This window comes from Salminus brasiliensis, chromosome 23, assembly GCF_030463535.1.
Source record: "Salminus brasiliensis chromosome 23, fSalBra1.hap2, whole genome shotgun sequence".
NCBI classification, from domain to species: Eukaryota; Metazoa; Chordata; class Actinopteri; order Characiformes; family Bryconidae; genus Salminus; species Salminus brasiliensis.
The window spans coordinates 21,817,339-21,842,975 of NC_132900.1; the positions used below are offsets into that span (position 1 = coordinate 21,817,339).

Genomic DNA, 25,637 nt, shown 5'->3' on the forward strand with positions numbered 1-25,637 from the left:
TATGTAGAAAGTAGATTAGACTGGGTTTGAAGTGCTATTCTTTCTTTATGGATTTCCGGTGTGGGGGTTATTGAATATTGTAAATATGGAAAGATGGTCAGATATTTCTTACATGGTTAAAACCAATCTGAAAGATTATAAAATCATCAACAACAGAAAAGGGGAGTTGGGATGAACAAATGAGAAAGACAGAAAGCCTTCCTTTTTGTTGATGAAAGGACATGATGTTCCTCTCCTGCACTCCCACAGGTCAGCATTTAGGGGCTCTGGTCATGTAGAACAGTGTTGAACAACACGTCCAGGAGAGATGCTGAACTTAATCACTGCATAAAAGACAATGAGAAAGACAAAGTCAGACAAAGGTATTCCCAACATGGTTAAATAAATTCTGGAAGATGTGTTCCCAAATATAAATAAGATTAAATGGAAAGACATCAGGGGGGTTAAAGGAATGAGAAAGATCAAAATACTTCCTTTTTATTGATGAACGGACACGATGTTCCACTTCCATGCTACAGGTCAGCATTCAGGGGTTCACACAAAACAGTGACTCCATCTGAAAAAAGAAAAGACAAGCACACAAATTATAGATAAGTCATAGACGATATTACTTTAATAATAAAATGAAAAATATATGAAATGTAATAGAACAATGTAAGAAGTGTCTGGCAGCTGATCAAAATTCTGGGGGTGGTCCTCTTAGTTTGCAAAACATCACAAAAGATGCCTTGAGGGCCTGGCCCTCATTGGAGTCATTACAACACCAGCAACCATACACATCGATGAAGACCCCCTGAAACATGATGGCCACCATGGTTTTCTGAAAAACACACAATAAAGAAATGATGAAAAGTGTAGAACTGTCATTGTACACACGTATAAAAGCTCCACATTACAAGAAACTCTAATCACAAAAAGGCACCAACAAGAACTTTACCAGGAAGACTTCCTGCACTAATGAGTCTGTTGTTTCGGCGTGCAGGAAGTACTTGACCTCACTGATGAAAGGTCTGATGCACTGAATGAACAGAGGACATGGTGATGAACATAAAATTAGGAAAGGACAAACTGGTTCCAAAAGCCTCATCATTCAAGTGAGTTTGTAGCTTTAGCTTGAGCAGGCCACAGCATGGGTGGTGGCGAAATGCTGGGGAGGCATCTGTGAATACAATGAAAAACAAGAGGCTGAAAGAAATCTGGCCACAGAACATCTATTTACAATAAAACCATGAGTCTACTCCACTGACTGACCTCCAGTGAGCACACATGGTAGAAGTCGTTGATGAGCACCCACCAGTGCTCCGACTCCAGACCGTTGTAGCTGGCCTTGTGCTGAAGCTTCACCTCCACCAGCTGCAGAAATCATGTGCACAAACATCTTATCAGAGTGATTTGAAGTAAATTTCCTTCAACAGCAGTTAGGTAAGAAAATGTGTGTGTGCAGAGTAGCTGTATTAGAAAGGCAATAAAAACGTCTAGTTTGCTCTGTCCACCTCTCTGCAGGATGGCTACAGGGATGCTGAAAGAGAAAAGAAGATCTTTAGACTCTTCAAGTAACCAGACAGGAAAAAAGGAGGAGCCGGGATTGCGAAGGCCGGTTGCACATGCGCGCTGCAGTCGCCTCCCTCTCGTTAGCCTCATGCACGACACCTGGGACTGTGGCTACAAAAGCCCTCAGCGTTCAAGAACTCACTGCTGTCAATTTGCTGTGTCTTTCTGGGTCCAGAGTCTGCAATGGTGTGTTTAAGCATGTTCAAGCCATTGGCGTCATATCGCTCATGCTGTTTGGTCTTGGGTAACTCTGCTCTTATTCTTGCTCTCTTGTTGTTCTTTGTTCCCTGCCTGTCCTAGTGTTTGTTTTGCCTGTGAAGTGGATCAGTGGATATTAAACATATTTCTTTTCTCTCTCCAGCTGAGGAAGCCAGTACTGGAGGAGATGTGTAGAGAAAGCATCAATAACGGTGTTGAGAAGCTCCGATCTCTCCTGGGCTGAGAACCTTGAGATGCTGCTTAACTGCAACTGTCTGCACCACAGCAGGTGTGTGCAGGAGGCTGTCAACTTCTAGTCTGAGTGTGGAGCGCAGACCTTGTCCCGGAGACGACCGCTGAGCCACTTGCTCACCATGCATCCACCATAGAGAAAAGCACAAGTGTCCTGCAGCTTTCTTTACTTGGTGTTTTTCTGTTACTTAGCTTTACTTTAGTGTGTGTGTCCAGGAGACCTGGTAAATAATGAAGAGCTGAATCAGGAATCCAGTCCTCCTAGACCAGAGGATTCATTCAGGAATTCACTGATATCTCGTCTCTTACCCAAAATGATGTTCAGAGCTTCTCTTCTGGGTGTTTCTGAGTTCTTAGCCACATTCTGAACTGCATGTAATGCAGAACACTTCTATCCAGTGGTGGTTCTAGACGAGAGGTCCAGTGCCCCCCTAACAACACGCAAACAGCACTTCAGTGGATGTTTTTCATTTATTTTATTTTACCAGCAATTTACAATTATCTTAATATCTTAAAGATTTTAATCAGACCCTTTATTCATAAAGCTTCTCCAAGAAGGAGTGGTTATTGTCACTAAGATCACTGCAAATGAGACAGAAATCTGATCTTAGATCATCACATATACTCTGAAGCTTTATGAATATGGGTTTAGATTTAGTAAACCTTAAACACTCATTGATTTTACTGGAAAACAAATGTCTCATTGTATTAAATGTTACATTACCTCAAAGAGAAAATTCCTCACTTCATCTGGTATATCTTCCACAGGAGCCTCAATGGACTTTACTGTACCTACAAGGTACTGGAAGAGATTTGGGAAAAGACACTGAGGCCCTGGACCACCACTATGGACACAGCGATTCTTCCTATATGGAAGTATTCATCTTAACCTGCAGCTAAAGATGTAAATAGTTCAGAGATCCATATCAATGCAACTTTGTCAGCAGTATGATTAAAAATGCTGAGATTAATCAATTTTACCTTGACTGTTGAATGCTAGCTATTTTACAGGGCCTCTGCCTTCAAAGACTCTTCTTGTTCTTATAGTCCATTAGCAATGTAAGAAATTCATCTTTAGGCCCTCCTGTGTCCATAGCCTCTTCTGTCTGCCAAACATCATCAGAGAATTTTACCAGCATGTCATAGGATGGGTTGTGCATAGATCTCTTAAATCCTTGTATGGCTCCATCCCACACATTTGCTTTGTTAATGTTGAATCTGTTGCAGGACGTTTTATCTATCTTCAGAGAGAGATTGGACGCTACATCTGAAGCGGTCAGTCCCTTACTGTAAATTAACCGGACATACAGAAGTTTATTCATAGTTTCACCATGGTCAAAAGTAGTGATTTGACACTTAAGTGGGCAAACCAGGAAAACCAGGACGCAAGTGTTTCAGGGTGCTCCTGTGGCTCTCTCTTTTTAATTGGGCCACACTCCAATACTACGAACAGTCTCTGCTCTCTGTAAACTGATACTGCTCAACATTCTCTGCTCTCCATAAATCCATTCAGAACTAACTCTGTCTCCTTACCTTCTCAGAGTAAACTGCCGCCTGCTCATCTGGCCCAACCTGTTAGAAGACTGACCTCTGGGGTCCCCTCTGCCTGCTTCAGCCTAGCTGCTACCCACCAGTCCGACCACTAGGCTCCCCCACCACCTGAGCAAGACCAGCTGCACACCCTCCTACCACTGCTACCTGCCCAATGACCATGTTAAAATTTACATGGACTCTTAACCACCTGCCACTACTAATATTACTACTATTACCATTACTCTCATTACTCTGACCATCATTGCTATGATTATCCTACGTTATAATAAACCATGATTATAATAAACATAAGATTTTGTTGCACACCTCTGCCTTTAATTCGGTCATCCCTCAGCACTTGGTCAGGAAACGAACCACTAGGTACCCTATTAAAGCCTAGAATCTCTTTTCAGTGCTTTTGCCATTTTATCTTTATCTATGTTTTGGTTATTTAGAGTAAGTTTTCTTTATTATTTTCAGACTATAAAGGCGAGTTTTGTAGGTTGTTGGGTTGCATTCATAAATGTACGTAGTCTATGTATGATGTATGTGTAGTTTATTTGTATATAAAATTAACATTGTGCTGCTATAAATTTAAGTCTTACTAGCATGTGTGAATAACAAAACATTAGAACACGACCACTCTCCGCTCAGCATCAACAGTTCCTCTGTGGAGATCATTAAGAGCACCAAGTTCCTTGGTGTTCACTTAGCGGAGAACCTCACCTGGTCCCTGAACACCAGCTCTACAGTCAAGAAAGCCCAGCAGCGTCTCTACTTCCTCCGGAAGCTGAGAAAGGCCCGTCTCCCTCCACCCATCCTCACCCTCTTCTATAGAGGGACCATAGAGAGCATCCTGAGCAGCATCACTGCCTGGTTTAGGACCTGCACAGCCTCTGACCGCAAGACCCTCCAACATATTTTGAGGACAGCTGAGAGGATCATGGACATTTACACTGCCCGTTGCATCCGCAAAGCAACCAGCATTGTGGATGACTCCACCCACCCTTCACACAGACTGTTCTCCCTCCTGCCAACACTGTACTCTGTTGCACTTGTGTTCTGTATGCACTGTGTCTATGTTGCACCATGGTCCTGGAGGAACGTTGTTTAGTTTGACTGTGTACTCTGTATTCTATATACTTGAAATGACAATAAAAACCCACTTGACACTTGAGTTGACTTATGTATTCTGATGCTCAGCTCCATCTCTTGAGAGAAAATCATGCCTATCATGCCTAGAGAGTTTCGACTGCCAACTAAACAAAATCTTCTACCTTGGCACTCAGGAGCCGAGCATGCAATCTGTTTTATTCACTTTTTTGTTTTTTTTGTAGCAAAGCCAGCCATTTCTTGATAATTGCTCCATCTGAGGAATGTGATGTAAAACTATGAGGAAGTGGTTGGAGCTACTGGTTGATAGACTACTTTTCTGTCCGGCGTGGCACCATTCTCTACCATCCTAAAAACCTCTGATGGATCATTAGCATTGTGGAGAGGCATTTAACTGCTTGCATGTTCTTCCACTGAACAAATAAGATGTTGCCATCAAGTCCACCTCATATCACCATGTTAAGCTTGTCGCTCCTATTTTTTTACATTTTTGAAATGCACTGGGACTTTTCTTAAATGGCTGCACAAGGTCCTAAATTACTTTTGTAGTCAAATCAGTTATGCACCCATCAAGACTGCCTGTGTATACATCAGAGTCTTAGGTATGTCCCCAATCTGAAGTTGCAATAACCCACAATTTAAAAACCCCAGTGAGTAGGTTTGCCCTTCATATACTGCTTTAATCCTGAGCGTCCTTTTGATTTTACCATTCTCTCGTCTGCTCAGATTTTCATCAGCCTGGAAAAGCTACTGACACTTGGTTTTGAGGTGGTCCATCAGGTAACACAACTTCCAAAAATGATCACAGTTATTTTCTGTGGCAGAATCTACAACATGGAAGGCTGCCATCAATTCCTTGAAACAGTCAGGGGACATGAATAACTTGGCCTATGAACCCTGAAGAGATCTGGTTCCCCAATATGTAAATGAGGAGCCCAAGAAAACGGTAGAATTCATGTGGGGTCACTTCTTCCCATGCCCCATGCTGGTTTGCATAAGACTGCCTATTCCATTATTTAATTATACTACTCCTTTTTGAGGGGTATCATTTTATAGTGCAGATGGTGAATGTATTTAATCAATACAAGACTGGTGATTGGTGAGACTGTGGCGGGGCTTGAACTTCCAACCCTGGTAATGGGAGCCCAGTGCATTTCCACTGAAACCACCACAGCTGTGAGAAGAGGCAGTATAAAAACTGTTTAAAAGCTATATAGAAAAAAGGGCAGGAAAACTAATTACAACAAACTCTTTCTTTTCTAACTTCAGCTTTTCTTTTTTAGCTCACATTTCTTTTCTGACTTCACAACGTAGAACCACTGTGTTTGGCTGGGTGTATTTATACCATGCCACACAGGTGGGTCTGGTCAGCATTGATTACCGCTTGGGATTCTGGGGCTTGGAGTTCTTTGCTCCAGCTCCACCAGCTTTCCTACTGTGCTGGCCAGGCCCCCTGCTGGTGGCTGACGGTACACGCTGCCTTCTTACATGTATTTACCTATAAGAGGAAGTTGGTTGATCCCTCTGCACATCTTGCTCTTCATCATCCTCTTTTTCCTCTTCATCCAGGAGCTCCATGTCCATAAAGTCCTCTTTTTCAATGGTCATGCCTTCATGCCTAAACTCGTCAGGGCCTGGTCACCGTCTCCTCTCCATAAGACGTGCATATTGAGCCTTGTCTCCATTCATCTCAGAATAATAAAAATAAAGAGATTACAATTAATAAAGGTAAATATAATTACATATATGTAGAATTCAGTCAGAGAAGCTAATGTCCATATATATATATATATATATATATATATATATATATATATATATATATATATATTGCAGAGAATGACATGTTGTCCACCTATATGGTAGCATAGCATACTTTAGTCTCTTTCAAATAAATGCAGCACTAATAATATTTTTAAAAATGATGCAAATTTGGCAAATATTTTATTGATAAAATAAAAATAAAGTAATATTTTCTCCATAAGTACAAATTTCCACAGATAAAATATACTATGAAAATAAAAGTTATAAATTACCCAGACTGACATGATATTCACCTTTATGCTTTCTGCCTCAGCTAACTTACTTTAGCCAGTCACTTCACTGTAATGACTTACATATAATCTTACATACATAAATATAATCTTACATACATAACTACAATCTTACATAACTACAATCTTACATACATATAATCTTACTTACATAAATATAATCTTACATAAATATAATCTCTGGAGTTTGTTGAGCAGCTTGTTTTAACCCCAGAGCTGCAGATTGCAACAGCTCCGGTAGAGCTAGCTTAGCTTAGCTTAGCTTAGCTTAGCTTGGTTCACTACTATTCACTTATTTGTGTAAAAGTGCTGCAAACTTTACAATCTACTAAACAGACGAGACTAAAAGGACTGTGATAAACTCTCCACAGTGTTGATGTGCTTCATCTAGCGCTGGATGAAGATAAATCATTGTAATGATTCAGAGAGGAGAGCTGTGCTCCTGACTGACTAACCTCAGAACACGCCTCTCAAAATCCCCTCAGCTCTGCCAAAGCGGCAGCGCTGATAATATTACAATTTTACCATTAAAGCCACGTTTTCTGAGCAGAAATGAGAAGTAATAAAACTAATAAACAGTTTTAAAGCGATCTCACCTCCTCTGACTAACAGCACTTCTCTCTGTGTGTGGTTCTGGGCTCCACTCTCTCCGCTGCTCTCCGTGTGCGGGCGGGCGACACAAACCACCTGACCAACAGCATCAGCTTTTAGCCTGGATTTCAGCTCCTGCAGCACTTTTCACATCTCCACTCAGAGACTGCAGATAAAGCCTTCACACCATCCTAATGACTGTTTGGAGATGAGAACGGGCAGAGCTGCTTCCCAAACTTAAAAGCAGCTTAATACATCCTAAAAGGCTTGAAGTGCCACAACCCTTCTTTATTGATCAGCAGCTGATCAGAGTATTGATCCTCTATCAGATTCAAACTGAGGCAAAACCCTCAGTTCTGTCAGAAAAATGTACAACTTGATGTTCATGCTTTGCAATGTTTAAACTGGGCTTTTCTAACATGTTTTCTATCTCTTCACTGTCTAACTTGTACTTTCATGTTCTTTTAAACAGACTATTGGTAGAAAAGCTGAAGTTTTGAAATGACGACTGCATGTGAGGGTGTGTAAATCTTCTGCTTACAGATTTGTACTGTTTTCTAGGTCACCTTAAATGAGCTGCTCATGTAAAATCTGTAGCTTTAATAATCTAGAAGACTAGAACTGCTGAGACACTACAGACTGAAGCATGGACATGGGGGTCATCGCTGTTCATTGTGTCTGAGGCTTTTGCTGAAATCTGGTCAATACTTGAGTTCATGTTTGCTAGAAATCTGCCAATAAGAAAAATGCTTTTCATATGTTCACATATTTACTAAAGTAGTTTTTACTTTGTTTACCATTTGAACATTTTACTATGAATTAAAAAGCGTTATCTTCTGCTGTGCTAAAATGACTTGTTCTTAGACTGCATACTGGGCCAGTCTGGATTCAAGGTCAGTCTTCAAAACCTTTGTGAATATGACTGTAAACAGTGCACACAGGACAGTTCATCAGAGACCTGTTTTCAGATTTAGCGATGATGATTTATAAAATTAATGCTTTTTCCTGAAGTCATTTTTCAAACGTAATGCTCTGTGTTTTTTCAGTTTTTCAGACTCAGTGTGTTTTATTTTCATATATTTTTGTCAAACTTGCAACTTTTTTTTTTAAAACTTGCAGCACTTTTTCTTTCAGTGAAAAACTATAAGCATGCACTTTTATTTCTGAAACTTAATGCACTGTTGATCTCTACTAAAAAGAATGCATTACATGCCTTCCATGTGTTGAGTCAGTGAGACTTGTCCTGTTTCTTAAATAAATTGAGATTATGTAAATATTTGAAGTGTTTAGTAGTGTGTGTGTGTGTGTGTGTGTGTGTGTGTCAGTGAACACAGGGAAACACTTGCAGGGATGCAGGACTTTAATGATAAACGGGACACGGGGTAACAAAACAGACAAGCAAAGCCAAATCAGAGGTTCAGCAATCTAGTGGACAAAACTGGAAAGTACCGAACAGAACCTGAAACACAAACCGGGTAAAGTAACACACCTGGGACTGGGAGGAAGCTGAGCGGTATACGAGAGAACAGGGACACATAAAACTAAACTAACACCCTGTGAGGGGTTTGGACGGGGATAAAAAAGGAATGGAGACTTATGAATGAAAAACTGTGGAGGAAGCAGAGCTTCAGAAATAATGACCAAAACAAAACAAACCAAAAACTACGAAGCAAAACTTCAGACAAAACCAGAGAGCTGGAAACGCTGACAAAACTAACAGGAACCAACTACCAGAGCAGACAGAGTAACGAGGACAACAGACCTCAGACCAAACATGCAGCTACAAGATCAGCGTACTCCCCCTTTGAGCAGCCCGCAGACCGCAGTGGTACAGAGGCTGTAACAGATCTAAATCACGGGGAGGATTGAGGGAAACGCTGCGGCTTAAGAAGCTCCAGTCCCAGCTGCTCCTTATTTGGGCTTAGGGGCGGAGTCCAGGGATCGCCCTGGGACAGAGCCAAATAATGCAGGGCTGACAATGTGGATATTATGGAATTGTAATTAGGTAATATTGTATGCAGAAATTAAGTGAACTTTACTAAAAGAAAGACTTGAGTAAAAATAAATTAAGTAAACTTTGCTAAAAAAAAAGGATTGATTGAGTAAAAATAAATTAAGTAAACTTTGCTAAAAAAAAGGATTGATTGAGTAAAAAATAAATTAAGTAAACTTTACTAAAAGAAAGGATTGAGTAAAAATAAATTAAGTAAACTTTACTAAAAGGATTGATTGAAGTTCAGTTCACTTATTTAATCTATGTAACATTTAAGCTATGAAACCGAGTTGAAGTTACTTAAATATATCTTAAATTAAATTTACTTTTTAAAAAAAGCAAAAGCAGAAAATTGCAAAACGTTTTTTGAATAGATTTTACTCATCAATCATTTTTTTTCAGTGAACTTTATCTGGATTCCACAGGATCCGTTGTATCAAAGCCTGGTTACTGCCAGCATGCCAGTTTGTATGATGCTGTGTGCATATGAACACAGTCTACAACCAGAAGCACTCTTCCTGTAGCAGAGATGCTTAGCTCTGACCAGAGTTCACCAACACTTCAGAACTGGTCAGCTTGTCTATGCAGAGATTGATTGAATGGATTTAGGATTCAGCTGCAACCATAAAAGGCTGAAACTGATTTCAGCTGGACCAGGATCCATACCACCACTCAGGTGTTTAACAAATGCATCATCCAAGAGTCCTTAAGAAGATGCTTCTTAGTTTTCCAGCAGAAAGAGAAGTGCAACCTCACAGTAGTCCACAACTGCTCTGCTCCCATGATGAGAATGATGTCTGCAAAACGTGCTGAAAAAAATGACCTGATCCTCTACTGCTTCAGAAGTTACAATGAAGATGAATATAATGGGACATCTACTAAAATTCAAACATCTGCCCTGACCTGGTGGTGTCATTGGAATGGTCAACAGGTATCATTCCCCTATTGGTCAGGATTGATGCTACAAAACACACAAAAACAGTAGAAATTCCAGTAGAAAACAATTCAATAAACAAAGTGAATTGTTCTAAGAAATGAGCTACACTGCTGACCTGGGGATTTCATACAGAAGCTGCAGGAGCTAGTTTCAGGTAGAGTATGTGGGATGACACTGAAGAGTTCAAAAAGGAAAAGGAAGGTTGTAATATCAGAAAGTAAGGGACTGCTACATACAGCACTGACTGGAGAAGAATTCTCACAACAGATTGTGTGTAAAGAGTGTAAAGGTCTGAGAACTACACATTCCAAGATTTTCAATAATGGTCTGCCACACTTAATGGTGATATCTTTGCTTCAGGACCTTTGTTTTACGATTCAGCATCTTGCAATATATTGCCTTACTGCAAGCAATTGATATATTGCAATAGGATAAAAACACCCCACCACCACATGCATACAATCTTAAATAAAGTGAAATAAAACTTTTTATACAATCAGAACACTGATACTGAAGACAAAGTACAACAGTACAAATAAAAAAGTACAGTAGAGTATGTGAATGTGTAAATATCCAGTATTTCTATTTTATAAATGTGTTCTTTTTTGTAACTGTGAGGGATGTTTTTCACTCACCTTTACACCTGTGTAATGTGACATGACAATAAACATGATTTGATTTGATTTTGATTTGATAAAGGTCTAGACACAACACAAATGAACCCATCTGCCAAAAGTCTTAGCATGCAAACTGTTCATTAAAAATCAATACTGTATTTTGAGAATGAACAATATTGAACAAACGATACGATATGATACGTCAATACATCACTTTTATACACCCCTATTAAATAGTGTAATAAACTTAAAATAATGCTGCTATAAAGTATGTGCTCTCATGATGACAGTTTAAACAGGACAATATTAGTATAAACAAGACATAAATCTTTAATATGAAAAATAATACATTTGCAGCAGAACATTTAGAATGATTAACAACATGAATTAAAAGCATTTTGAAAGGCACACTGTTACGGTGAGTAGAGGTCGGAGTTGGAGATGGACGTAAACGCAGGCATTTATTAAAACAAGGAAATCAAAACCCAACAAACCAAACACAAAGAGACACAAACTAGGAAATAAACCAAACACTGAAACTAACAGACAAGACAAGACAAGACAAGACAAGACAAGGCCGCAAACCAACATGATCATGCACAAGACCACACAAAAGCCATATGCTCCCAAGCACATGGCTCTGTTTGTGTCTTGTCAGTTTGTTCCAAAGGTATACTTGTACAGAGAGACAACGAGGAACACCTTGGATTAACAAGGGGGCGTGGCTACAGAAGAGACACAGGTGGTGTCTCCACCTGATGAACTGATGAACAGGCTGGGCTTGAACTGACAAGACACAAACAGAGCCATGTGCTTGGGAGCATATGGCAACACAAACAGAGGCAGACATGACAGAACAGAGGCAGACATAACAGAACAGAGGCAGACATGGCAGAACAGAGGCAGACATGACAGAACAGACATCATGAACATAAGCAGTAATAGCTAGATGTTCAGGTGAAATGACTCTAAAGATTGCTTTCTCTCAGTGGAAAATGTTCAGCGTAGGTCTGATGTCTGAGCTCTGGCCTGTAAATGTAGTTAATATACAGCTAAACTTATTGGGTGCCTGTGCAAGAGATTTAGAATGTTCTAAATTCTTTTGGAAGTGTGGATTTTTTACAGCTTTACATTGTAGAATATTGTATTCCTAAATACTTCATTCTCAAAAGTGTTCAACTAGAACCTTGCTTTTCAGGCTGAGGAAATAAGCTTGGAAGGAAATATGATGAGTCACTCCGGACAAAATAATAATGGAAAATAAATGCTAGTACCTTTTTCTAATCAAATGTACATATTAAATTACAGAACACAAAGTTTGCCACACTTTATCTATGTAAATGTTGCAGGCAGAACTGTTCTAATAATAAAATAATAATAATAAAATAACTGTTATATTGAAATAATGCTAAAGTCCAGTTCTGCCAGCTGGTGTGATTTAAGAGGTAAGAAAATGGGAGGAATTTTTGGTTCTCTGTTTATTATTAAATTGAAGGTCTGCTTTTTCTAATTTTTCTCATTTGCAAATGGTTTTAAAGTATGTGAATCATTGTCAGAAATTAACAAAAAATATCCTTGAGCTTCTGAACTCTAAAAAAGTCTGAACATCCACTAGATTCACACACTAGATACACCCAGTAGATACACCCACTAGATTACACCCACTAGATTCATCCACTAGATACACCCACTAGATACACCCACTAGATTCACCCACTAGATTACACCCACTAGATACACCCACTAGACACACCCACTAGATTACACCCACTAGATACACCCACTAGATTACACCCACTAGATTATACCCACTAGATTATACCCACTAGATACACCCACTAGATTATACCCACTAGATTACACCCACTAGATTACACCCACTAATTACACCCACTAGATACACCCACTAGATTACACCCACAAGATACACCCACTAGATACACCCACTAGATTACACCCACTAGATACACCAAGATTTGAAATCTTTCAGAAATCATTTGCTCTCATGCACTAATTCACATCACACAGCGTTTGGGCTCATTTAGATTCCTTGTGGTGGTCCCCCCCCCCCTTTCTTCTTGTGAACAGTGCTGTTGTCTTACATTATTTTTTTTAAAGGACCTGAAGTGTAAAGTGCTGTTTTGTGCTGAGTCTGCAGATTCTCTTTTAATATTTTTCACAGGTTCACACTTTTTTCAGATGGACAGTTGTTCTTCTCGTAGTCTGCAGTGCCGTGTCTTTACTGTCAGATCAGTTAGAAAGATTTTCACTAGTTACTTCATTCTTTCTGGACAGTTCAGCTCCGTTACCATCAAGATCTGTGTAATCTAGTATTGTAGGACTCAAACTGTTAGTGCTGCCATCTGGTGACCAGTTTGTGTATTGTCTCTCTCTCTCCACTTTTTCTGGTGTTATTGGAGACTTCTGGAGACTTTTGGAGACTCTGAGGTGAACACACATGTTCTTCAGTTACTGTCCTCAGCAGCAGGTGCTGCCGTGAGCCCCGTCCCACAACACTCCCAGTGCTCAGCCTCTCAGTCCGAGCAGACCCACACCGCTCCACGGCCACACTGCAAATGAACTGCGCATGCCCAGAGCCCGCCGCTGACCCCGCCCCCTGTTTACAGAGCGGGATGTAAATATAGATGCGTCTTCAGAGAGACACGAAAATAATAAATAAATAAATAAATCGATAAAATAATAAATACATAAATAAATAAATAACATAAAATAAAATAAAAAATTAATAAATGAATAAATAAAGAAGGAAAATAAATAAAGAAAAAAAGCTAAAAAACTAAGCACCTCTACCAAACTGTCTGTTTTAGGGTCACTTTGTAGGTCTGAAGCCCGGATAAAGGAGGAGGGTTGAGCGTAGAGTAGCAGTTCCTCCCCACTTTTAATTTAATTTAATCTTTTGATTAAATTTGACATTAACATTTAACAACACAGGACAACACTAACTTATGTAATTTATGTAAAAATGATTTATGTAATGTGGTTTATTTGACCTATTTCAAATGCAAAAAAAAAAAGAATTTAAGAAGTTAAATTATTTTAAGTTAATTTGTAGTTCTAACATATTTAGACTATTATGATACACCCACTAGATTACAACCACTAGATACACCCACTAGATTACACCCACTAGATACACCCACTAGATTACACCCACTAGATTACACCCACTAGATTACACCACTAGATTACACCCACTAGATAATACCCACTAGATAATACCCACTAGATACACCCACTAGATTACACCCACTAGATTTTACCCACTAGATACACCCACTAGATTACACCCACTAGATTATACCCACTAGATACACCCACTAGATACACCCACTAGATTATACCCATTAGATACACCCACTAGATTACACCCACTAGATACACCCACTAGATTACACCTACTAGATACACCCACTAGATTACACCCACTAGATTATACCCACTAGATACACCCACTAGATTACACCCACTAATTACACCCACTAGATTACACCCACTAGATACACCCACTAGATTACACCCCCTAGATACACCCACTAGATTACACCCACTAGATTACACCCACTAGATACACCCACTAGAAACACCCACTAGATTATACCCACTAGATTACACCCACTAGATTATACCCACTAGATACACCCACTAGATTAACCCACTAGATTATACCCACTAGATACACCCACTAGATACACCCACTAGATTACACCCACTAATTACACCCACTAGATACACCCACTAGATTATACCGACTAGATTATACCTAGATACACCCACTAGATTACACCCACTAGTTTATACCCACTAGATACACCCACTAGATTACACCCACTAGATTATACCCACTAGATACACCCACTAGAAACACCCACTAGATTATACCCACTAGATACACCCACTAGATTACACCCACTAGATTATACCCACTAGATACACCCACTAGATTACACCCACTAATTACACCCACTAGATTACACCCCCTAGATACACCCACTAGATACACCCACTAGATTACACCCACTAGATTACACCCACTAGATACACCCACTAGATTACACCCACTAGATACACCCACTAGATTACACCACTAGATTACACCCACTAATTACACCCACTAGATACATCAAGATTTGAAATCTTTCAGAAATGATTTGCTCTCATGCACTAATTCACATCACACAGCGTTTGGGCTCATTTAGATGACCCCCCCCCCCCTTTCTTCTTGTGAACAGTGCTGTTGTCTTACATTATTTTTTTAAAGGACCTGAAGTGTAAAGTGTTGTTTTGTGCTGAGTCTGCAGATTCTCTTTTAATATTTTTCACAGGTTCACACTTTTTTCAGATGGACAGTTGTTCTTCTCGTAGTCTGCAGTGCTGTGTCTTTACTGTCAGATCAGTTAGAAAGATTTTCACTAGTTACTTCATTCTTTCTGGACAGTTCAGCTCCGTTACCATCAAGATCTGTGTAATCTAGTATTGTAGGACTCAAACTGTTAGTGCTGCCATCTGGTGACCAGTTTGTGTATTGCCTCTCTCTCCACTTTTTCTGGTGTTATTGGAGACTTCTGGAGACTTTTGGAGACTCTGAGGTGAACACACATGTTCTTCAGTTACTGTCCTCAGCAGCAGGTGCTGCCGTGAGCCCCGTCCCACAACACTCCCAGTGCTCAGCCTCTCAGTCCGAGCAGACCCACACCGCTCCACGGCCACACTGCAAATGAACTGCGCATGCCCAGAGCCCGCCGCTGACCCCATTATGTATAATGATTTATGTAATGTGGTTTATTTGACCTATTTTAAATGCAAAAAATAATAATAATTAAGAAGTTAATTTATTCTGAGTTCATTTGTAGTTCTAACATATTTAGACTATTATGTAAATGTGGACATCATGCAAATCAGGAGATGACGTCATTTAGCGACTGTTAGCGACTTTTAGGACAGCCAATAGCTGCTTTCCTTACTGAGGAGCAGCAGCAGCACTGGCGGTGCTCTCACCACGCCAATGGCGTCCCGCTGAGGCAGCTTGGGACTCTGTGGATTTCCTGCTGCTCTGACAATCTTTTAGCTTTAGCCTTTTAGCTCTTGTAGTTCTTGTAAATGTAGTATGTTCCTGTAAATATGGTGGTGGTCAGTAGTCTAGCTCTGGTCACATCAGTGTAGAGGTGAGGGTCATTTATTTGTGTATTATTTTTCTTTTCTCCTGTGTTATATGAGGGAGGGAGGGAAGAGCGCTGGATTTCTGTTGTTCTTTCTTTTTCTAGGTTATTTAGTAAGATGGGATGTGAGGTTTGTTTATTTGGTTTTATCTCACCCTGAAGTGATATGATGTTGAGCGTTGTTTCTTTGTCATGTTGAAAATAATAAAAGATTTCACTTGAGCATCAGATCTGTTGTGCTGCTTCATTTATTTTTCTCCTCAAAGCTCCAGACCTCAACTTTGGTAGATTCTAAACGGTGTGATGAACGGGGTCATAAGTTCACTTTTAATGTTGTAAATAAATCAGCCCAGGTTTCAGAAAGCAGTTTTTAGCTAATCTACGGCTGTCAGTGGGCTTTAAGGTATATGTTGAGGCGATACACTGAAGCAGTAATAAATGCTGTTTAATGTAGAATGAGTTTTCTAATGAACCTGAATGACCCTCTCTTACCAGTCTCACTGATCCACAGCCTCCTACCCTGCTACCTTTGGTGCAATTCTGTGACGGTCTTAATTGTAGAAGCAACACGGTAGGTCCTTTCTTACAAAAAGGTTCAGGAGGAAAAAGATACAAGTGTGTGAAACTTTCAGAAACTGGAGGTGAAGAGCCGACAATTATCATTCACAAGCCCTGAAACATGCCAGCAGTCACTGGCCATCAGTTTGCTGCTAGGTTGAAATGTGCAGTGCTGTGGGTCCAGAAGCAGGATCGGGATCTTCATTTTAGACCAAATCCATTTACACTGACGTTCCCACAGTTCTGAAGGTCTGCTTTTGTAGAAGTTCATAAATTTAACCTGGAAAGCACAATCCTGCTCACGTCTTTCCCACTGTGGTACAGAACAGAAACACACACAGAAATCATGGCCAAAGCTCTCTGATGAGGACGTTAGTCATACAGCTAATCTAAGCAGCTCAGTGCTTTCTGGATCCAGTGGACAAAGCAGGACGACGGCTTGGTTTGGTTCTTGTACCGTCAACCCAGAATCTTCCCCGCCAATGGCATCAATCTGAATCCTCTAAATACACACAGACAGATAATTCACCTCAATTTTATTTATAAAGAGCTTTTCACAACAAATGTAGTCATAAAGCAGCTTTACAGAGATATGTGTCAGAGGCTTTTTTGAGCAAAAAAAAGCGGGTCGAGAGGACAAAGCCTTGAGAGGAAGCCGGACTCAAATGGGGAACCCATCCTCCTTAGGTCGACACCGGATCATAATAAAAATCAAATCAGAAATAAAAACAATAATAAAACAAAATGGTAAATTTGGCATCAGGCCAAACAAGCTGAGACTGTGAGTGAGAGTGATAAAGTCCATGCAGGTAAACAGTCAGAAGCAGAGTCATGCAGGGAGGTGAGGATGAATCAATACGAGGCCCCAGAGCAGGACAGTGGGCAGGAGGGTAGTGGAGAGCCAGGTCAGGTCAGGTGGTAACAGGATGGAACAGTTGGAACCAGGCATCTCAATACATGTGAAAGAGACAGAAAGAAAACAGAAAGGAGGGAAAAACACAGAGGGTTAGGAGGAGCACAGGAAAATGTTACGGAGAGGGGAGGGGTGTAATATAGCCTGATAGGATCCAATAAATGGACTTGCATCAGCAGCAGACAGCAGCAGACAGCAGGGGGCAGCTCAGCACATAGGGGAGAGAAAAGAAAGGAGAAAAGGATGATGCGTTTAGGAGATGTCAGATCAGACTGATGTACGGCCTGTAAAGGAAGTAGATTAGAGAGACTGCAGAACTGATCAGGAACCTGTGAACAGAGAGCAGAACAGTCCAAACCTGTTAGTATCCATACAAGCGACATCAGCAAGGGTAACAGTACAGTGCATTGATGGATTCTCTGAAAGCTTGAGCTAAAAGGTAAATTTTTAATCTAGATTTAAACACAGAGAGTGTGTCTGAGTCCCGAACAGCAACAGGAGGTTTATTCCAGAGTTGGGGAGCCTTATAAGAGAAAGCTCTTCCTCCAGTGTTGATTCTCTTAAAGCGAGGAACTGACAGAAGGCCAGCGTCCTGCGAACGAAGTGTACGTGACTAGTTGTTGGTTTAAGAAGTTTCCCAAGATATTTTGGGGCCAAACCGTTTATAAGGAGTATTTTATAATCCACACTAAATTTAACTGGTAACCAGTGCAGGGACGAGAGAAAGGGACTAATATGGTCACATTTCCCAGCCCTAGTGAGCTCTCTAGCAGCTGCATTCTGAACTAGTCGGAGCTTTTTAATGGTTTACATGAACTTCAAACCAGAAGGGCATTAAAGTCATCCAATCTAGAAGTTATGAATGCTGCACCAGCTTCTCTGCATCATGTAATTGTATGACATGTAATCTTGTCATTACGCAGCTTGGCAATATTACGTAGGTGGAAGAAGTCAGTTTTAACCATGTAACAGATGAGTGCATCAAACGAGAGGACAGAGTCAAAAACAGCTCCTAGTTTTTTTACAGAGCTACTGGGTAAGACTGAGAATCCATCTAATCTACAGCAATATTTGCTTTTTTGGATTCCATATTTGGATCAATAAGTAAGACCTCTTTATGTCTTTCAGACAGTATGTTATTTTATTCAGGCAGATAAGTATAGCTGGGTGTCATCAGCATAGCAATGAAAGTCAAGTCAATGTCATGTTTACAGATTATTTTGCCCAGCGGCAGCAAATAAAGAGTAAATACGAGTTCTCTGTTTAGAGGACGCAGATGCTCATCATACCAAGACACTAGCCTTTTCTTAATTGGTGCAACATGGTCAAGATCTCAGGATCTATAGGATGAGAAGGGCAGGAGATGGTTAAATCTGGAGGGTTATTAATAAATACACTAGCTGTAGAGGTTGTTATGGTACACTTGCTCATAAAGCGAGGCTGCAGGGGGATATCCCGGTTTCACTACATGGTTAGGTAGTGGTCAGAGATGGAGTCAGGCTGAGAAATGCTGACTATGCTGACTGTTTCAATACCCAGGGTCAGAACTAGATGTGTATGGTTGCATCTATGAGTTGGACCTATAACATTTTGAATGAATCAAGACATCCAAGATTGATTAAACCCAGTTCTAAGAGGTCCTGAGTATCCAAGTGAATATTAAAATCTCTGATCATCAAAGTCTTATCAGTAGAGACAGCTACCTCTGATAAGACATCAGCAAACTCACTAAGAACATCTGAATAAAGTCCAGAAGGACGACAGACTGGAATAAACAGAAAAGAGAGCTGCTTTTTAGAAGCCGGGGAAGAGCCTGCCTCTTTAAGACTCAGCACTATAAACCATTTCGCTTCAGAACCTGAGTTTTGGGTTTATGTCCAGAACTGGATCAGAGATCGAGGCTACGCCGCTGCTGTGACCAGACCTGCGAGGAGAACTGCAGGAGTTCAAGCCTGGGGGAGTCGATTCATTCAGAGCAATGATTCATTAGCTTTAACCCCCGTTTCACAAAGACACAGTGAACTGAGGAGGTTTTCAGTAATAATCTCAGTGACAGTCACTGCTGTAGCTTCTAGAGATCCTACATTTAACAGCCCAAACTTAATGCGGGAAACACGAAGCACTAATGTTGATTTAATCAGGTTGTTCAAACTGATTTTCTAACATCTACAATTGTGGACTATACGGGGGACAGACCCAGTCTCAGCACTGCAGCTTTATCTGATCAGTTATATGACGGTGATCCTGTTAATGACTATTTCACACTCCATGCAGGAAATGTCAGAATGACTGGTTTAACTGGAGTAAAAACTCTTACCTGCCCAGTCTCCAATCCACCTACCCGAGTGGTAGGACTGGGTAGAGCCAGTCAGTCGTAGCGGACCACCTTCGTGATGTTCCCGGAGAGAACGACAGACCCCCGGCGGCTCGGGTGAAGCCCATCTCTACGGTAGAGGGCTGGACGCTCCCGAAACCTCTCCCAGTTGTCTACGAAGTCCAGCTCCAACACTGCCGCACCAACCCCGAAGCAGCAGTGGAGCGAAGAGTCGCTGAACGGCTCCCAGAGACAGAAACGAAAACCAGCCTCCGTGAGACAGAGGACTGTACAGCAGCACAGGGAGCAGAGAGCTCCAGGATCACAGCAGCTGTCTCAGAGGAAGGAGACAGAGCTGAGAGTAAAGAGTAAAGGAGGGCCGGTCGCTCGACGCTCTGTGTCGAATCACGAGTCGAGCTTCTAAAGAAGAACCGAATCCAAACAGCGGTTCAGAGTCTCGCTCAAAATACCGGAGATCACGTGATCGCTGCAAGCTACGCTGCGTTACGTCACTGAACGCGGTCACGTGTCAAGGCGCGTGAGTTTCCCGGTCCCGCTGCAGACCCGAGCGCAACGAGCTACAATATAAACTACAATATGAACTGAAATCAAATAGAAATATAGAAACTGTGTGAATCTGCTGGACTTTCATTTAAAAAGACAACAAAACATGCAGTAGTTTCTCTCTGAAGGTCAGGTGTTGTTTCCAAACCGACTAAAGAGAATAAAAGTGCTTGATAAAGCTCCTCCGTATTGGAGGGTTTTAACTGGAGACGATGTGAAATGAGCTCTAATAAAACACTGAAGTGTTTCTGTTTATTTCTGTGTTCAACAGATGTTCAGTCTACATGCAGATTAAACAGGGGCATTTTTCACATCATCAAATATTATCAAACGTGGCTATTTTAGTTTACGAGGAGAACAAATCAGTTACACACTCAGATCAAATACATGCAGTTAAATGTAGATAAAATTACATTCAGTGAAGAGAAGAAACGCAGGCAGACATCACTGTATGGAGCTCCCGTTTCAGTCTGGACGAAGCTTATGAACACAAGTGAATCAGGCGATGGAGGTGTAGTATTTTATTAGAACAGCAGGTGGCGCAGTAGAGCTGAGAAGCTGAGAAGCCTTAAAGCACTTTGGCTTCAACTGTGTTAAAAAGCCTCGGGCTGCGTCCAGAAACCCCCAAATTTACTGCTCTTTCCTACAGATCCTCCTCCTCTCCTCCGTGACCCGGAAGCTGGTTTTGTGGCTCCATCATGCCGCTTGTCCAAAAACCAGAGGAGACGAAAGAAGCGACTTCCAGCGGAGGAGACATGAGAGGATCCTACCCAGGAAGAGTGTTAAAGATTTAGGAGTGAGATCACTGAGTGCACTCCCAGAGACCACGGGAAATAGAGGAAGCAGCACACAAGTCCTAAACGCTCAGATTAACTAATATTACTGATCTGATACAATGAGCAGTAAAGCAGTCATAGAAATGTAGAGTTTAGAGAAACTGACCTGCTCCCCTGCTTATTTACACCTGGCTTATATACTGGAACTGAGCTTAAATGATCTTTATTCAGTTAACTAGTACTGTACTAGTACTGAATGTTCAGTTAAACTTCATTAATGAACATTAATGATTCATTAATGATTTCTAACAAATTGTCATTATATATAGATATAAATAAAAACAAAATAAAAAAAAAAATCACTATTAACCATGTGCAAGGACAGACAAAGGCAAGCGTGAAACACAGGGGTAGATATACACAACAAATGATGAGGGTGTGGCAAGGAACGGGGTACAGGTGTGAAGACTTAGGCACAGGAGGACCAGAACTGACTAGATACAAAACAAAGCCACATGCTAGAAAGCACCTGACAGTGCAAAACATGGTCAGGTTAGAACAACTAAAACGGGCACAGCTAGAAATAACACAGGCATGATAAAACCAGAACAGAAGAGACTGAGAAGAGGCCTGACAGAAACTGACTCATTCATTAGTTGTGTGCTTTTCTGTGGACGAGTTGTGATGAAAAGGAGGAAAACACAGCCCCTTTTTTCCTACAATAGAAAACACACACACACACACACACACACACACACACACTTAATACTTTATACACTTTCTTCTTCAACCATGAGGGTTTATTTAGGGTGTACTCTACACACTGCAACAATGGCTAACTGTATAGTTTATTAACAATTCAGCTGAAGGTGGCGCTATTGTAGATGTCCCCCAATAGCAGGCTTTGTGTGTACTTTTTGAACAGGATGCTGCAGAAGTATTGGAGCAGAAATGAAAATATTGCTGCACTGATATTAAAGTAACACGAGTGTTTGAGCAGCATGAGTATAGAGTCTTCTCACAGACTGTGTTTTAAAATGAAGGTCACACTGATTATCAATCAGAGGAAATATCTCACATACTTTAAAAACTAATCTCGGTCTAGGTCTGATGTAGCTTGTATGAATACTAAGACGTTTGGACTGTTCTGCTCTCTGTTCACAGGTTCCTGATCAGTTCTGCAGTCTCTCTAATCTTTTTTTTACAGGCCGTACATCAGTCTAATCTGACGTCTCCTAAACGCATCATCCTTTTCTCCTCCTGACCTGGCTCTCAACCTCTGCCTGCTGTCCTGCTCTGGGGCCTCACACCGACTCATTCTCACCTCACTGCATGATTCTGCTACAGACATTTTCTGTACTGTTTTTGTGTAATTAATAAATTAAATTAAATTCTGAACAAAAAGTGAAAATGAAAAGAACAATACTTCAATTGAGAAATACTTATATACGGACTACAATTTCAAAGTTGTCTCCCTTTTACCTTTTTGATTATTCGAAAAATGAACCAATCCAAAAAGAGTTGATCCGCTACACCATTAACACAACATTTCAGATTACCACAGATATACATTCGTGTCCTGGTCACAACTGGATGAGGGTCACCATCTTGATCTGAGAAAACGGGTTCTAAAATACAGCCACACATCCTTACTTGATACAACGTGATGCAAAGCTTTAAAATAAATAAAGTGAGCTAGTGTAAGTGAGCTGTACCTTGAATAAAATCATCCAAAATCTGATGGCCGGTGGTACAGTCCTAATCATAGCATTCCTGCTCTACATATACAGACCAAAATGACCTTACTTACTGACAATACAATCTCCTAATGAATATACCATCATCAATATGTAATCAATATTTACCTGAGATCATCTTCTGTTTGACAGGTCGAAAGGTGAAGCAGTCTTTTTCTGACTCCAACCTTTGGTGTCTTTACCGCAGACAATTCCCCGCTTCTCTTCACAGTCAAGCCATCGATTAGGAAGAACACCTTCCATTTGCTCTCCAGAGCTATTGTCTGAAAATATATTTTTTAAAGTTCTGCACTTATCACTACCAAACACACACATTTCATCACATAAAATGATACAGAATAATAAGATTCCAACTAAAGAGAATCAGGATTAAAGAGGAAAGCAGTCATAAAACTGATTAAAGTATTTATTAGTACCCCTTCTGCTATTCTGCACCATGCAGGAGAGGGAAAATGGCATAGCCCTCACCACACTGGAGACAAACTGCAAAGAGCACTGCAAAGGTTCTACCATAAATCCTGGTCCTGACGTCAGCATCAGACTCTAGCAGGATACGATACAATACAGTTAATACAATGGGTCCAGTGTACAGAACGAACTGCCTGAATTCAGTAGCTTTCCACCGATTAACTTCCTGTAATGAATGAGGCTGTCTGGTAAATTCAGTGGGCATAGATCCGTTCAACCTCACAAGTCTGTCAGAAATGTCATTTTTCTGTCTAAAGCCAGGTATTTGGTTCTCTGCCCGAATGGCCAAGCACACATTTCACAACACCTAAACACACCAAATGCATGTAGCCTAATGCAAACTCACTGACAAGGTATTCCAGCTGTAATAAGGGGGCTTTTGTTAAACTGGTGGTTCTCATTGTATGCAAACTGACTGACCTCTTTATCTGTTCTTTGATTCAAAGTCTGGTACATTTAAAAGTTTGGGTACATTTTAAAATGCTCCAGCAGGCACATCACATGGAAATGCTTAGATGTGCCCATTGTAGGCGTTTCCCTGAAAGATAAACCCTTCATTCTGTAGTTTCCCAGCTCCTCTAGGAAGTCATCGATGTAGTCCACCAGTGGATGAGGATTTGACTGTCCACAGAACAGTGCACCTACAAATGGCTCCATATTGTGGAACTTTACTCAAATAGGCCAAAACTGTGCTGCTAGACTTAAAAATCAGAAGCCTTTCAACATTCACTACTAAATCAACTGTGCTATCTGAATGTGTCAGGCATTAACTCTGACAGGTCTGAGGCAAATGTAGGATTTTAGGCCATAAATACATTGTCCTCCACATTATATTTTGACCTAAACATCTGAGAGGGTTGAAAGCAGAGTGCGTGTCTTTGGGTAGATTGTGTCCACGATCTCTAAGAATTCCTAAAAGTTCATTAACGCTGCTTTGAGTTGCCATTTTCTTTGTGGCCCATTCTGCAAGGTCTGAGGCAAGGTCAGGTCCATTCCCATCTGTGCTTAAAGGTTCTGCATCTGTGTCTACTACACATTTTCTCTGACTACTACACATTTTTAGAAGAACCATAGTCTGTAGACTCTGGATACACACTAGAATCAGAATTCAAGGTTTTGTCTGGAAAATCTAGATTCGTATTGGCATTAGTTTACACAGTTACAGCCTCATTAACTTCATTTAGCATATCGGGTGCTGGTTCAAAAGTTGCTGAAGTGTTCACTTCAGCCATTCAGCTTCTCTATCTTTTCAGATACTGTGTGCTGGATGCCATTTGTGGTTCTGTTGTAAGAAACATTGATCCAAACCACCAATTAAAAAGGTGTTACAGGACACTCAAGGAGCGGACCCAAGGACAGGCCTTAATGTGTGATGCAAGGTTAACATATGTGTGATTGATGTGACTGTGGGTGCTTTTGTGTACTTGTGGGAGAACAGTTGCTCCCAGCGGGGTTTTAACCAGCAACCCTGGCAAAGGAGGTCCAACACCTTACCACTGGCAAAGGCGGGAAAACCAAACAAAGGAGACACCAAGATGCTGTCAGACTTAGGACAGTTGGCACTAAAACAACTGAAGAAAAACAAATGCACCTCTCTCTCTCTGGAGAGGGAACTTTAATGCTTCACTTAAACTCTTTTACTTATGAGCTGTGCTCCCTTCAGCTGCTTCATTTTGCAACCCTGTTTTCTATTTTTGCAACTTTTCTTGTTTCTCCTTTCAATCTCATTTCCTTCACTTCTGTGTACCGTACTGGTCACCCCTCTACAAAGGTGTGACAGAGAAGCACCGTTTGTCACAGCCCTAAAAGCTGTGACCACCAGGTGTGTCTGGTTGGCACTGATTACCTCTAGGATCTCTGGGGATTGGAGTTTCCTTGGGTAACTGTGCATGGCCTCTGTCGCCCTCTGCTGGTAGATGGTGGCAGACACTGACCCCTTACAAAAGATGAATTTAAAAATACAATAAAATAACAATACTTCATTTTACACAAATTCACTTCCCCCAGACTTAAGACATGTTGAAGTTCTGCTTCTTTAGTTTAGCACTGGAGCTACAAGTCTAACGTCACAAACAAACACTAAACAATATTAACCCAAAATCCTCTAACCCCCCCCTCAACCCGTTCAGACCACATGTAGGTCTTCATTTAAGCCAGTAGACCTGTCAGTATAGTGTAGGACATCGTACGCCTGAGAAATAAAAACCAACAAAATCAATCTGCAGAAATCTTAGACAACACCGTGCTTGCAGAGGACTGATCTAGGATCAG

At 40.8% G+C, this 25,637-nt stretch overlaps 1 long non-coding RNA gene across 1 annotated transcript; it reads right to left on the reverse strand.

Annotated features, from left to right (window-relative positions):
* Positions 1-1,293: 1,293 nt before the first annotated feature.
* Positions 1,294-7,352, reverse strand: LOC140545770 (uncharacterized). Its single transcript, XR_011978286.1, has 3 exons — positions 7,298-7,352; positions 6,146-6,336; positions 1,294-1,353 (listed from the first exon to the last, which is right to left on the reverse strand). It is a non-coding gene; the product is annotated as an uncharacterized lncRNA (long non-coding RNA).
* Positions 7,353-25,637: the final 18,285 nt, after the last annotated feature.